This window comes from Meles meles, chromosome 10, assembly GCF_922984935.1.
Source record: "Meles meles chromosome 10, mMelMel3.1 paternal haplotype, whole genome shotgun sequence".
NCBI classification, from domain to species: Eukaryota; Metazoa; Chordata; class Mammalia; order Carnivora; family Mustelidae; genus Meles; species Meles meles.
The window spans coordinates 45,475,626-45,488,648 of NC_060075.1; the positions used below are offsets into that span (position 1 = coordinate 45,475,626).

Consider the following 13,023-nt stretch of genomic DNA (forward strand, 5'->3'; position numbering starts at 1 on the left):
ACCAAATGTTCATCAAGACACAGGGGAAAGAGGATAGGCAGATCTGAGTTCAAATCCCACCTCTACTAACATTTATTTCCTGTCTGATTTATAGAAGTTGCTTAACCTCTGAAAGGCTCAGTTTCCTCTTCTGCAAAATAGTGGCAATGAATTCACTCAGCAAGTAATCTGGGTCAGGGGGAGGACCAGCACTGTGAAAGGCACTGGGAGGGAGAAGTGAAAGGGTAAGACACAGTCCTTGTTAATGCATGATTGTAAAGAGGATTAAATGCACATATGCATATCATATACCTGGTAGAGAATTTGGCACGTATTTGGTGTTCATTAAATACGGTTCACTTTTTAGGGATGCCTGGTGGCTCAGTCAGTTAAGCATCTGCCTTCAGCTCCGGTCATTATCCCAAGGCCCTGGGATCGAGTTTCCTTCTCCTTTTAGTTCATACCATTTTCATTTAGTGCTAAGAAGAGCAAACTACATTAGAACACACACACGTACACACATGTCATTGAACCACAGTAGGATTGTGGCAAAAGGAGCCTGGAAGAGCTCCAGAAGAGTCCAAGAGTCTCCTTATATATGCAAATTGTAGCATGTAGGTTTAATTTAAATAGACAGAAACTGTAGTTTTTATCAGTATCTCCAGGAGTGTCCTTGACCCATAAAAATTTAAAACCACTCTAAAACCCCATGATTGGTCCACTATTCTGGGCTTCTCTAAACAAAGATTTGTAATGGAAACTGAAATGATGATTAATTCCAGGGTGGAAGGTGGCTTTTTTGTGGTATTGGTGCTGAGCCCCCAGCTTCCTGGGTGGTGAGAGGAAAGCCTGTGTATGTCAAGGTCATTGCCTTTTGAATCCCTGGTGCCGCTGGAATTTAAAGGCTTGTTCCTACACAAATGAAACCAGCCCTGACATGGCTGGGATGACAGTGTGAGAAGTGTAAGCACAGGTGTTATGAATGCTTCATTAATCTGGGTTGAGTAGAGATCACAGAGGGCAGAGCCCCTCGGGCCCTCTGCATAATTCCGTGTTCTGATTTGGGAAGCCCGAGTAAAGGACTGCCGCAAAGGGAGATAAACGCAGAAGCGTTGCTATTATTATCATTATTATTACTGTCATTATTATTTGTATTATCGACGAGGAGCCTGCTGCTCATTTAGCTCTGTGCGTTGCTGTCTGCTCTGGAACATGTCAGCTCTGCTCCCATCATTGTCTCTTCATTTGCATGTACCATTCCAGGAACACGCTTTCTTTTCATTTCTTGCAACAGAAGAATTAGATGAGAGGAATGAGAGAAGTTTAAAAGATAGGAAAACAGTGCCAAGAAAGTATTTTGTCCTGCCTTAATGAAGCAAGCCAGTTCTATTTTTACTATGGTCTCTCCTCTGGAGGAAAATGCTGCAGAGGCAAAAGCAAGACCATGGAGTGGGTGAGAGAGGGTTTCCTGGGTGTGTGATATGTGGGGTTTCTTTCTGGAGTCCCTCACTGCGTTCTCTGTTGGTCAATGGAAACCCGGAGAAGAGAGCATGCCTCCCCGGGAAACCGGTGGTGCATGCTGTGCTGTGTCTTTCTGACCATGAGGCTCTATTTGTAGACCTTTAGATGAATGACTGAAGCAGTTCCCATAATAATTAAAGGCTCTTTCTTCCCCAGCTTTATTGAGGTATAACTGACCAATAAAAGTTGTATATGCTTAAAGTGCACAATGTGATATTTTGATATATGTATACACTGTGAAAGGATTACTACAATCAAGCTAATTAACATACCGCTTCACATAGTTACTTTTTTTTTTTTTTGGTGCTGAGAACACTTAAGATATACTCTCTTAGCAGTTGAACTCATAAAAGCAGAGTCAAATAGTGGCTGCCAGGGATGATGAGGGAGCAGAGGAATGGGGCAATGTTGGGCAGAGGTTTTTTGGCACAAACAATGTTCGTACAAAGTTTTGGTAACTCGGGATGATTACATCCTGGAGATCTAAAATGTAGCACGGTGGCTTACAGTTAGCACTCCTATATTGTATACTTGAAATTTGCTGAGAGACTAGCTGTTAAGTTTCTCACCGCAAGGGCCTTCTCATTTCAGCATACTGCCTCTGTCTGCCAGTGTGGTCTTGGGTCAGTGGTCGTGGCTCTACTCTCCTCTCCCTGTTCTTGTCTGTAAAGCTACTTAAAGATGGCTGGAAATGGTCTGCAGTTGCAGTCATTGTACCGTTATCAGAGGGCTCTGGGTCAGAGGGCTGTTGGTTAACCAGACGCTTAGCATTAGCCTTCCAGCTTACACAAAAATACCTACTTTTGGGAGACACCATAGTGGGTAGGCTGATGAAAGGCTTCGGTTTAAATCCAGTTCTGCCACTTACTAGATGACCTCGGGCAAGTTAAGTTTCCTCTGAAGTTTTCAAGCATTGTCATGCTTACAAAGTGGGTGATACATACTACATATAGTAAACAGTAGCTAATATTACTATACTGCTACTCTTACTATTACTAACTCACATTGGTAGCAAATATTTATTTTTAGGGAGAGGAGAGACTGGATCTGTCCTTCGGACACTACGCAGGGTTAAGCCTGCCCTTTCCGGAACAGTGAAGGCTCTGTATGCACATGGCCTTTTAGAGCTATATTTTGACAACTGCTCAATTACCCAGATAGCTGAAAACTATGTCAGCCACGATCCCGATGCATTATTGATGTTGGCCCTTTTCTTCCAGCGGCATCGCCGGGTCCTTGTCAGTGGAGAACAGGAAGGGTATTCTCTCTCTCTTGTGTCCCTTGGAGGCAGGCCAGAGTGGAATCCTTCTCCAAAATGTTACTTCCCTTCAAAGGTGAAAAGCGTGAGTCACAGCTGGTCGTCCCCCTGGGTTATTTCTGCGGTGCCCCTCCTCCGCACCATTTCACGCTTGATTAAGGACAGGCAAGCGCACTCCACTGGGAGTGAGGACAGAGCCGGCTGTGGTGCAAAGAGGGATTTTCCTTCGCTGAGCAAACACCCAGCGACGTCACCGAGCCTCTGGGGAGCTATCAATTGCTGCAGTGAAAGGTGAAAGCGCCTTCCGAGGGGATATTGATTTGGTGTGATGGTTAGCAGCAGCTGGGACAAATGGAGCCTCCTTGCCGCTGCGGGCTTCTGGCTGCCTTGGAGGACCTGGCCAATGAGAAAAGTGTGTTCTCAATGTTTGCAAATGCCAGGCGAGATGGTCTCAGCCAGCGGCACGAAATGACGTGGAGTCAGGCTGCTGCCAAGATGCCCAGAATAATGCGTTCACATGTACTTTTGGAGAGCAAACTCTGATAAGCACTCAAATTTAAGCACCTGCTTAATTGGTTTAAAGAAAAGAGAAAGAGAAAGAAAAGTCCAATCACCACATTTTCAGAAGGTGGTTTTTTTTTTTTCTTCTTTTCATTTTATTTATTTTTTCAGTGTAACAGTATTCATTCTTTTTGCACAACACCCAGTGCTCCATGCAAAACGTGCCCTCCCCATTACCCACCACCTGTTCCCCCAACCTCCCACCCCTGACCCTTCAAAACCCTCAGGTTGCCCCAACCTCCCACCCCTGACCCTTCAAAACCCTCAGGTTGTTTTTCAGAGTACATAGAAACAAGATGGGATTGGGAGGGAGACAAACCATAAATGACTCTTAATCTCAGAAAACAAACTGGGGGTTGCTGGGGGGAGGTGGGATTGGGAGAGGGGGAGCGGGCTATGGACATTGGGGAGGGGAGGCGAACCATAAGAGACTATGTACTTTTTTTTTTTTTTTTTGCCTTTAAATTTCCATAGCCTTTTTTTAGGAGTTTTGGTTTTTTTTTTCCTTTCTTCTTTCCCCCATCCCACCCCCTCCTCCTTTCCTTTATGTTTTAAGTGGTTTATGATGATGCATTTATTAGTCGTGGTTTCCGGGGCTAGATAGTAACTGTGGGCGGTAGGTGATAGCTGCAATTTTAATCAAATTTATAATCAGATTGAATGATAGAAGTCTCCCTGCCAAGATTCTGACATATGCACATTTTCATTTTGATGAGAATGTTGTTTCTAAGAGCCCTAGTTATCAAACAAAGCTCCCAAGGTGACCAGCAGTAAATGACCAGCTCGCTGTCAATAAACCCTTCACCAAGTTTGATTTTGCTGTGGGAGGTAGAGGGATTTTGAAAAGGTCATGCATGCATTAAAATTTCCTCTCTGACCAGCTGGTTCTAGAACAAAGAGATGGATAAATCCTGCAGTAAATGAATAGGAAATGTGGTCCCAAGTCCCAGCTATAGTAGTATCTTTAGGAATTGCTTGGAATTGATCTGGCAGAATGTTTTCTGATAGATTGGGTCAGACATAGAGCAGTAGTACATGGGAAATGATTACTGTGGTCATTAAAATTGGAACCTCCATGGCAAATGAGACCGATTTCTGCCCCAGATGGAGAGGCTGCTCCTGCTCCTGCTATGTTGTGTGGATGGTGAAGGGTGGGAACTGATTTTCACGAATGCTCTTTGGGCCTGAGTGGGCACGGGAAATAGGAAATGGAATCTTTGTTATCTGGAGACTGGTGTGGAAGGCTGTTTGGTGTGCCTATAGTGAACGCAGAAGGGCTGCAAACAGGATCTTAACTGACAAGATTGGAGCTCTGTTCAAGGACTTGGTACTTTCTTTTCAATGCTTTGGTTAAAATTTCTCAAGTGCTTCTGAAATCCCACTGAGGAGAATTATTTTCATTTCTTCACTTACATTTAGCCCAGGCAACGGAGAAACCACAGGACGGTGCCTGTGGGAGTCCACCCTGTTCCATGGCGGTACTGGTGACACATAGGGTTTTTAGAGCCTCTGGCTAAGATTTGCTTTGCATGCTAATTACTTTTCCAATTGTGCCCATAAATTTCCATGCCTCTCCATAAATCAGGTCCCACACCCTGCTTATAGGAGTCTGTTTATATCTCAGAAGTAAAAATATAAGCATATGCCAACTTCTGATGAATCTGTCAGTCTGTATGTAAGAAGGATTATGGGCCAGATCATGGTGCCTTCAGGGTCTTTTTTATTAGTATGAATCTGTCAAAAATGTATGGGTGGAAGGTATTCACGGGGACATATTTTATTCTTCTGGATCTTAAAAATCCTTTCACTTCTGCGAATCAGAGGGAATAGAATGGGCCATTTAGGTGTCCTGGAGGACAATTTAAAAAATGCCCTCTGGAGCATTTTCCCTAATTTCCCTTGTGTCCTTAATCACACAAAAAGTAACATTTCACTTATCTGGACGTACAGTTAACCTTTTATGCACCAAAATGTAACCTGGCCAGCGCCTTACTGCCTTTCCCCAAACAACCCCAAATTAGCTTCCCACCTAGTTGAAGACATATTTGTTCCCATGTCTCAGGTTTGCTCATTGAATATAGTTCCTATGACAGGAATCGTTTTGGACTATAAATGAAATAAATTTCATAATCCTTCTCTGAGAAGCCCAGTTGGTCATGGACCATTTGTTCTGTTATAACCTCAGAGACAGTGGACAGGACACTTGTGATCTCTGCCCTCTGGGACACTAGTCTCATGAATCCTGTAGTAATACTACCAACAGGAAATCAGTTCATCACTGATTGGATTAGTTCAGTATTGTCACTTCGGGTTTTGGATGCTGGAACTCATGGGTCTAGATCTCTCCTCAGTTCAGGTCACTTTTTTTTTTATTTGTAAAGTAAAGATTATTTTTTTGAGAGAGCAAGAGAAAGAGAGAGAGAGTTTGTGGAGGGAGGGGCAGAGGGAGAGGGAGTGAGAGAATCCTCAAGCAGGCTCAGCCCTGAGTGCAGACCTTGAGGTAGGCTGGATCCCAGGACCCTGAGATCAAGACCTATTGGGAAATCTAGAGCGGGCCTCTTAACTGACAGCCCCACCCAGTGCCCCAGGTTACTTTTTGAGATCATTTGCATTCTTACTCCTTTCCAGACATTCTTCATGTAGCAACCAGAGTGACCCTTTACAAACACATCTCTTGGAATCCCTAAGTGATTTCTCCTTGTACTTCAGAGGAAAGCCACCCTCAAATCTGCCCTCAGGGCTCTAGTACCGCACTACCTGGCTCCTCCCTGGCTCCTCCTCCCACTCCCCCCACCCTCCCACGGCTCTACCCTTTGCCACATCACCCCAGCCACCCGCTAACTGCCCTCAAGCTCCTTCCTGCTCCAGAATCTTTGCATATACTGTTCCCTCTTGTCAGAAATGTTTTCCTCCTTTCTGTTAGCTGGATGACTTCTTTATCTTCTTCAGGTCTTGGCTCCCATGTCACCTGCTTACAGAGGCCATTCTTGACCACACAGGTGGATTAAAGATGGCTCTAAAATTTGTGTTGCTTTCTTTCCTACCCACCCCCCAGCCTTGGAAGGTAGAATTTATTTCTCCTGACCTTGAATCAGGGCTAACACTGTGATTTCAAACAAATACAGTGGAAGTGATCCTGGCCCAGCCTTTGAGAAGAATGGCAGCTTCCCCACCTTCGAACGCTTGCTCTCACAAGCCAAGTCCCCACGTGTGCGTGAAGTCATATTGGATAGTATGATTGCAAGTGCGGGAGAGACCCCAAACAAGACCAGTGGAAGAACTGCCTAGTCAACCCTGAAATCATGAGAGGCAAAAAATGGTCGCTGTTGTTCTGAACCACTACATTTTAGAGGGTGGTTTGTTATAAAGCAGTGGTTGGTTGATGACAACTTATTTATAAATAGGCCCCACCCCTATTGTTTTCTGTACTGGATTCTGTTATTGTCTTTTTAGCTTGTTTCATGATTTGCGATGATGTGTTTATTATCTGTTTCCCTAATTAGACTGACATTCCTTGGTGGAGGCACTGGGTTTCTTATTGACCGCTGCATACCACTTACCACAGAGCGCCTTGCACATAGTAAGCACTCAGCAAAGTTTGTTGAATGAATGAATGGATTTTCAAAGTTTGGCGTTTGTTTGTGACATTGGGTCTGTGTCATCCCACCCTCCCGCTCCCCATCCTGCTACAGAGATAAGAATCTGCAAATCTTTTTCTCTCGTGGCAGTTCAAAACAATTTTTTGAAAAAAAAAACATCGTTCTTTATAAATTATACTTGATAAATCAATTCTGCTTTGCATCTACTACACACCTGCTCAACAGATTTTAACAGTGCTCTACCAACAAGAGCATAAAAGGACTAAGCTTCCATGTGGTGGCCCCAGCCCACCTCAGTTGGTGTGTCCAGCCTTTGCTGTCCCATCCCTGGGCCCCTACACCGGACACACCAACTCCTTGCCATCACCTGTACCACCACACGCATTTCCACTTTCCTGGAGTTTCTCTTCTCTAGTTTTTTCCTTCAGGAAGCCTTTACCAATGGCCTATGCCTTTAGTGGGCATTCCCTCTTCTTATCTGTGAACAGACCATTGAACCACATCCTTGGATGGGAGCAGGAGCCATTCTTGAGATCTGGGAAGGAGGCTCAGGGATAATGGAGCACTGGCCCATGGCTTCTGCTCTCAGCTCTGCCACTGGGCCTTCTGCACTGGGCTTCACTGAAACTGGCTGGGCTACTTGTTCCTCTCCGTATGGTTAGCATCTTGGCTAAAAGGGTTGCTAAGGTCCCTTTCTGTCCCGAGGTTTTCCACTTTCAAATTTGCTTTACAGCCATCGGAAGAACAACCCGCTGATTTATGTGCATTTGGGTCAGAATTTGGCTGACTGTAGCATCAGCAGTTTTACATGAACGGAATTTTCAATTTCATTAGTACAGCCACGTTAATTCTGCTGGGTTGGCAGTGTCTTCTGAGAGGCAGAGTGGCCACGAGAGCGAGGAGTCAGGAAGCCACATGCTGTCGTGTTACCTGGCCACTAGCCGGAGGGTAGACCAGCGGAGGGAGGCCTATGGATCTCTTGGACCTCATCCACTTCGTTTCTAAACTGGGGATAAAAATAACATATTTCGCTCACTTTAGGAACACTTTGAGGAACTCACTTGTATAATAATGGCAATGCCTTGGTAGGCCATTATCAAACTGTTACTGAAACAAAATTATTGGGGCACCTATTTATCAAGATAAAAAGTCTCCTTACATTTACCTCAGGTCTCCTGCCCACCCCAAGGTCCTATACCATTTCCAGTTTCCTTGCCTTCATGTTCTATTGGATGGATGAGATGGGAGAGGAACTCTACTATGCTAGGAGAGCTTTCAGTGTTTAAGGCACTGGCTATACATTTTTTTTTTAAACCCCTACCAAAAATCCTCTATGGGAATTCTATTAGTCAGAATTTTTATGGTTTTCAGTGGCAGAAATCTGATTCAAGTTGTTTATTTGGTTCATATAACTTTTGGGGGGAGGGGGTTGGGTTTTTAAAAATTTTTTTTAATTTTTTTATTAACATATAATGTATTATTTGTTTCAGGGGTACAGGTCTGTGATTCATCTGTCTTATACAATTCACAGCACTTACCATAGCATATATCCTCCCTACTTAAAATGTCCATGGATAGCTCTGGCTTCAGGCATTGTAGAATCAAGGGGCTCAAAATATCCTTTAATATTTGCTTCTTTGTGTCTGTAGTTCTTCCCATTTCAGATGGGCCAGAGAATGGGAGTCCTTTGGCCTTAGTGGTTCACCCTTCTTGTACTTTCTTTTTTCTGGTGGAAGTGATTCCTGAGACTGAGTCGGTCCCAAATTATAAAACCAAAATGAGAAGGCCTCAAAGGGAAAAGACAGTGTGACTGTCACCAGAGAGGCCCCTTGCCAGAAAGGGAAGCCGATGGGAGAGGAGAGCCTCCGCTGACAGTGTGTTATGGGGCTGGCTCACATCTGGTGTGAACGGGAAGGAGGAGCTGCAGTCCCTGGCGGTGCTCCTTCCCATATCCTAAAGTTTTCTCTAGAACTTCCCCCTCAGCAGACTCTCTGGATGATGCCACTGCCAAATCATGAAAAATGTAACAAGGGCGCTGGTGAGCCTCATGAAGGTTGAAGGAGGCAGTCCTGATCTCGAAGCTTCTCGAAGTGTTCTTTGGAGACAATGCCGTGCACTTTTTGGTTGTGTCTCTTTTCTTCGGGCAATTCTTCCTTCTTTGTAGGCTGAGGCGCTCATTTGTATTTGATAGTCCGATTCCTCTTAAGGAACCCTGGTTATCATTTGCCCCACGGTTGTTGCATATGCCCCTGGCAGGTTCCTGGAGAGCTGATCTCAGTGTATGATGTGTATTCAGGGCAGTGAGCACCCTTGACATGGGACCATGTCTTCCACTACCTAGCATCACCCCTCATTCTCTGTCATCTGGAGAGAGCCTGAGTTTCTTCCATGACCATAGCCTGGCTGATCCTTCCAGCCTTTCCTCCTGTTCTTGGTTATGCACTTACAGTCAAGCCACCTAAAATAGTTTGGGGGCAGCTGCACACCCCACACCTTCTCGTGCTTCTGTGTTTCTTTTCATGTAGTGTGCCCTTTCTGGAATCACCTGCCTTCACTCATCTTCCATGTAAGCAACTTCTCATCCGTTTTCAAGATCCGGTTTGAGTGTCACCTCTGCTTTCCTAATCCCTCTCCCCCCAGCATCAGTGACCCTTCCTCTGTGTTCCTGCAGCCCCACCCTCTCTGTTATCCACCCTTTTACTTACCTTTTTATGTGTCTGCAGGGACACATAAAGGAAAGGAACAGGAGCTTTGCACTCTGGTCTGGGTTTAAAACCTGGCTCTGCCATTTGTTAACTGTATGTCTTTGCAAAAGGGATCTGACCCGAGAGCCTCTTCTTGCCTTTACTTGTAAATGGGCATGAGGAACTCTTCTGAACTGTTTGGTTGAGGATGAAATGAAACAGCCTGTGAGGTGCTTAGCATGATGCTTGACAGAAGGTAGTGTTCAGTAACAGGTAAAAGTAGTGATTGTGGTTATTATGATTATTATTGGGTTGTGATATCCTAGAGATGAAAGGGACCTGAGGGCTCATTCTTCACATATAAAGCGTGATGCCTACTTCCTTGTCGGAGAGTCACCCAGCTTCTCCTTGAACTCTGCCACACAAAGGAACATCACTTTCTCTCTTATCTTTTGATACTTAATGCTGCTGATACAGAGGCTTGCCTAGTGCTTAGATTAAGTTACTCTATGTTTATTTGGGGAACTATTTTAAATTGGCAGTTATATATACATACATACGTATATGTATATGTATGTATATGTGCATTATATATTATACATGCATGTGTGTCTGTCTGTCTTTCTTTCTATCTATTTAGTGATGTTTCACCATATAAGACTTCCTAAAAAGTCTTAATGAAAAAGCTGGTTAAGGAAGTCACAATGGAAATTAACTTCCCAAGCAAAGTTGTGAGTGGCTTTTTATTTCCTTAGATCTTTAGTTTCTCAGTGGGTTTGCATCTGTTTATTGCTTCTCTCTGTGTGGCCTACCCATGGAAATTGTTGTTCATAATGTTGCTGCAATTGTCAAACATATCCTGTCTGTGATAGATGAAAAGAATAAAACCTGAGTAACATAATAACATGATGCATCTAATAGTACTAATACTTTATTGGCAGGGAGAAGACAGAGTTTTCCTAATGTGGTTTAGAAACAACCCTGGATTAGGAGCAGGAAATCCTAAAATAGTTTATGGACCTTTGGCTTCAGTTTTCTCATCAGCGAAGTGGGAGTATTCGTCACACAGAGATGGGATATAGAGAAGGCAGAGGTGGACTCTGTCCCTGAGAACTACGCATTTCCTCCCTGCCCTATTCAACCAGAGCAGCTCTTTCTTTAATTTTTCAACATGAAATAGCATTGGAGTCCTTTATAAAATGTTATTCTAAATAAACTATTCTGTCACTTAAAAATTTTGTAAACTTCTAAACCATATTATCTTTAAGGTCTCTCTGGCTCCAAAAACTATGTCTCACTAAAATAAAGAAGAGTGTTGTATCCTTACTAACTTTCTGATGCATGTTCAGTTTTTAAAAATGAAACAAAATTACTTTTTAGAAACTTATTTTTAAAAAAGATTTTGTTTATTTGACGGAGAGAGACACAGTGAGAGAGGGAACACAAGCAGGGGGAGTGGGAAAGGGAAAAGCAAGCTTCCTTCAGAGCAGGGAGCCCAATGCAAGGCTTGATCCCAAGATCCTGGTGTGGGGCTCCATCCCAGGACCCTAGGATCATGACCTGAGCGGAAGGCAGCTGCTTCACGACTGAGCCACCTAGGTGCCCCACTTTTTAGAAACTTTTTTAAAATAATATTTTTTGTCTTCCCTCTTTGATTGGCTTAATTGCAGTGAAAGGCTGTTCCTTTTCTTTTTCTTCCAAAATTTGCTCTTTTCTGACTTAATCCAAATCACACATCCGAAGAAAAGGTGATAGGTATGGTGGAGGACAGGAAGACAAATAGGCTTTATTATTGCCTTGCATCCTTTCATCCTAGGCCAGTCCTTGGAGAATGCATACCATAATTAAAATATGTTTTCAGCAACATGCATCTCCCTTTTCCGTAGTTCCTTCCCCCCCACCACCCCGTTCTCTCCAGATGACCTTGTAGAATCATAAAGGTGGAACAGATGTAAAAAAATCTTTATACCTAAATTCTTCGCTTGAACCATGTGGAAAATGGGACCCTGTGAGGGGGACAGATTTGTACTGGATAGGGTAATGAGCCATAACTCAAACGCTGGTGTTTTCCAGGTCAGTTCATTTTCTAGTAGGTCTGGAGAACCTCCTGTGCTTTAGCTCTCTTATTGTAAAATAGGGATGATAAGAATAGTATTTGCCTATTAGAGTTGTTGCTAATATTATGTGAGCATAGAACCTTAGAGCAGTGCTTGGACTATAGACAGTCTTGGATACCTGTTTGCTGTTACTCTCATTACTACACTTCCATATTCTGACAGCAGGCTGCCCAAGGTGCACAGAGATGGTAACCTCATTTGGAACCATGCTGCCTCCCGTCTTGCATCCCTAAAACAAGTTATTAAAATATGTCTTTTTCTTTTTTTAAAAAACATCTAGTTTTAGCAGGTTATTGCTCCCTGCTGGGTGACATTGGGTAGGTAATAGGTTTTTCAGATAAATGAATTTCATGTTAACATGTTGGCTGCTTAATGCTATCTTTGTCTGGTGGTAATGTGTTAACTCAGTGATAATGTATGTGCTTCCAGAAAATCAAGAATTGACTTTCATGAGGTGACTTCAGATTGTGTGGTAGGTGAGTGTGTAAGCCGTTTTCAATTAAATGGGTCAGTCATCTTACCTGGAGGAAGGCACTTTCTTCCACTGGAATGAATGGGGGTAGTCATGCCGTTCTCATCACTCTCACCTCTAATTTCTGGAAAGTAAATGCCAACTACCAAATGGGTGAGCATTTAGGATTTAGACACTATCATTGTATTCCTTTATCAAGGTCTATCAAGGTCGTATGACTGTAACTTTACTGGAACAATGAAGAAAAACTAGCTCTTATCTTTATCACTATCTTACTTTTGAGAAGCAGGCATATAACTGATGGCTAGCCAAAGGATTCTGGGAGTGTGAATGAAAGAATCTGCCAGGGAGGGAAATATGGTTAAGGGGCAAGCTGCACTCACAATCTCAGGAGCCCTGGGTCCCAGCTTTGAAATAGCCCTGGGAGGTGGTAGTGGCTTCATCTAGATGGGAGTTTGGCTGCAATCAACTTGAGCCAGGATCTTTCCTTTTTCCGTCTTTGGTCTCTCTCTTAATACCCACTCCTTCCTCCCTTCCCAACTCCATATCTGGTCCCATTCCTCCAGAGCACAGTGCTTTATTGACACTGTGAATGACCTAGGGGGACACAGTGAGTCCCCCTCACTTTGCCACTTTGTGGAGCTGAAACTCTTTGCCAGTCTCAACCCCTGCCCAACCATTGCGCCCCTGCAGGGACCTCTTGAGGAAAATGTGGCATTAATCCGTGGAACCTCCTACCACCTCAATGTTGGTTTATATTTTCCTTCCCGGCAGCGCCCCCCTCCCCCCGTACCCCTCCCTCCACCCCATCATGGGTCGGGGAGGCGGGGAG

General features: G+C 43.9%; 1 protein-coding gene across 6 annotated transcripts in view; it reads left to right on the plus strand.

The window, feature by feature from the left end:
• PDE1C (phosphodiesterase 1C) overlaps positions 1-13,023 on the plus strand; it is a 536,493-nt gene that overhangs the window by 198,629 nt on the left and 324,841 nt on the right. The window lies entirely within an intron of this gene.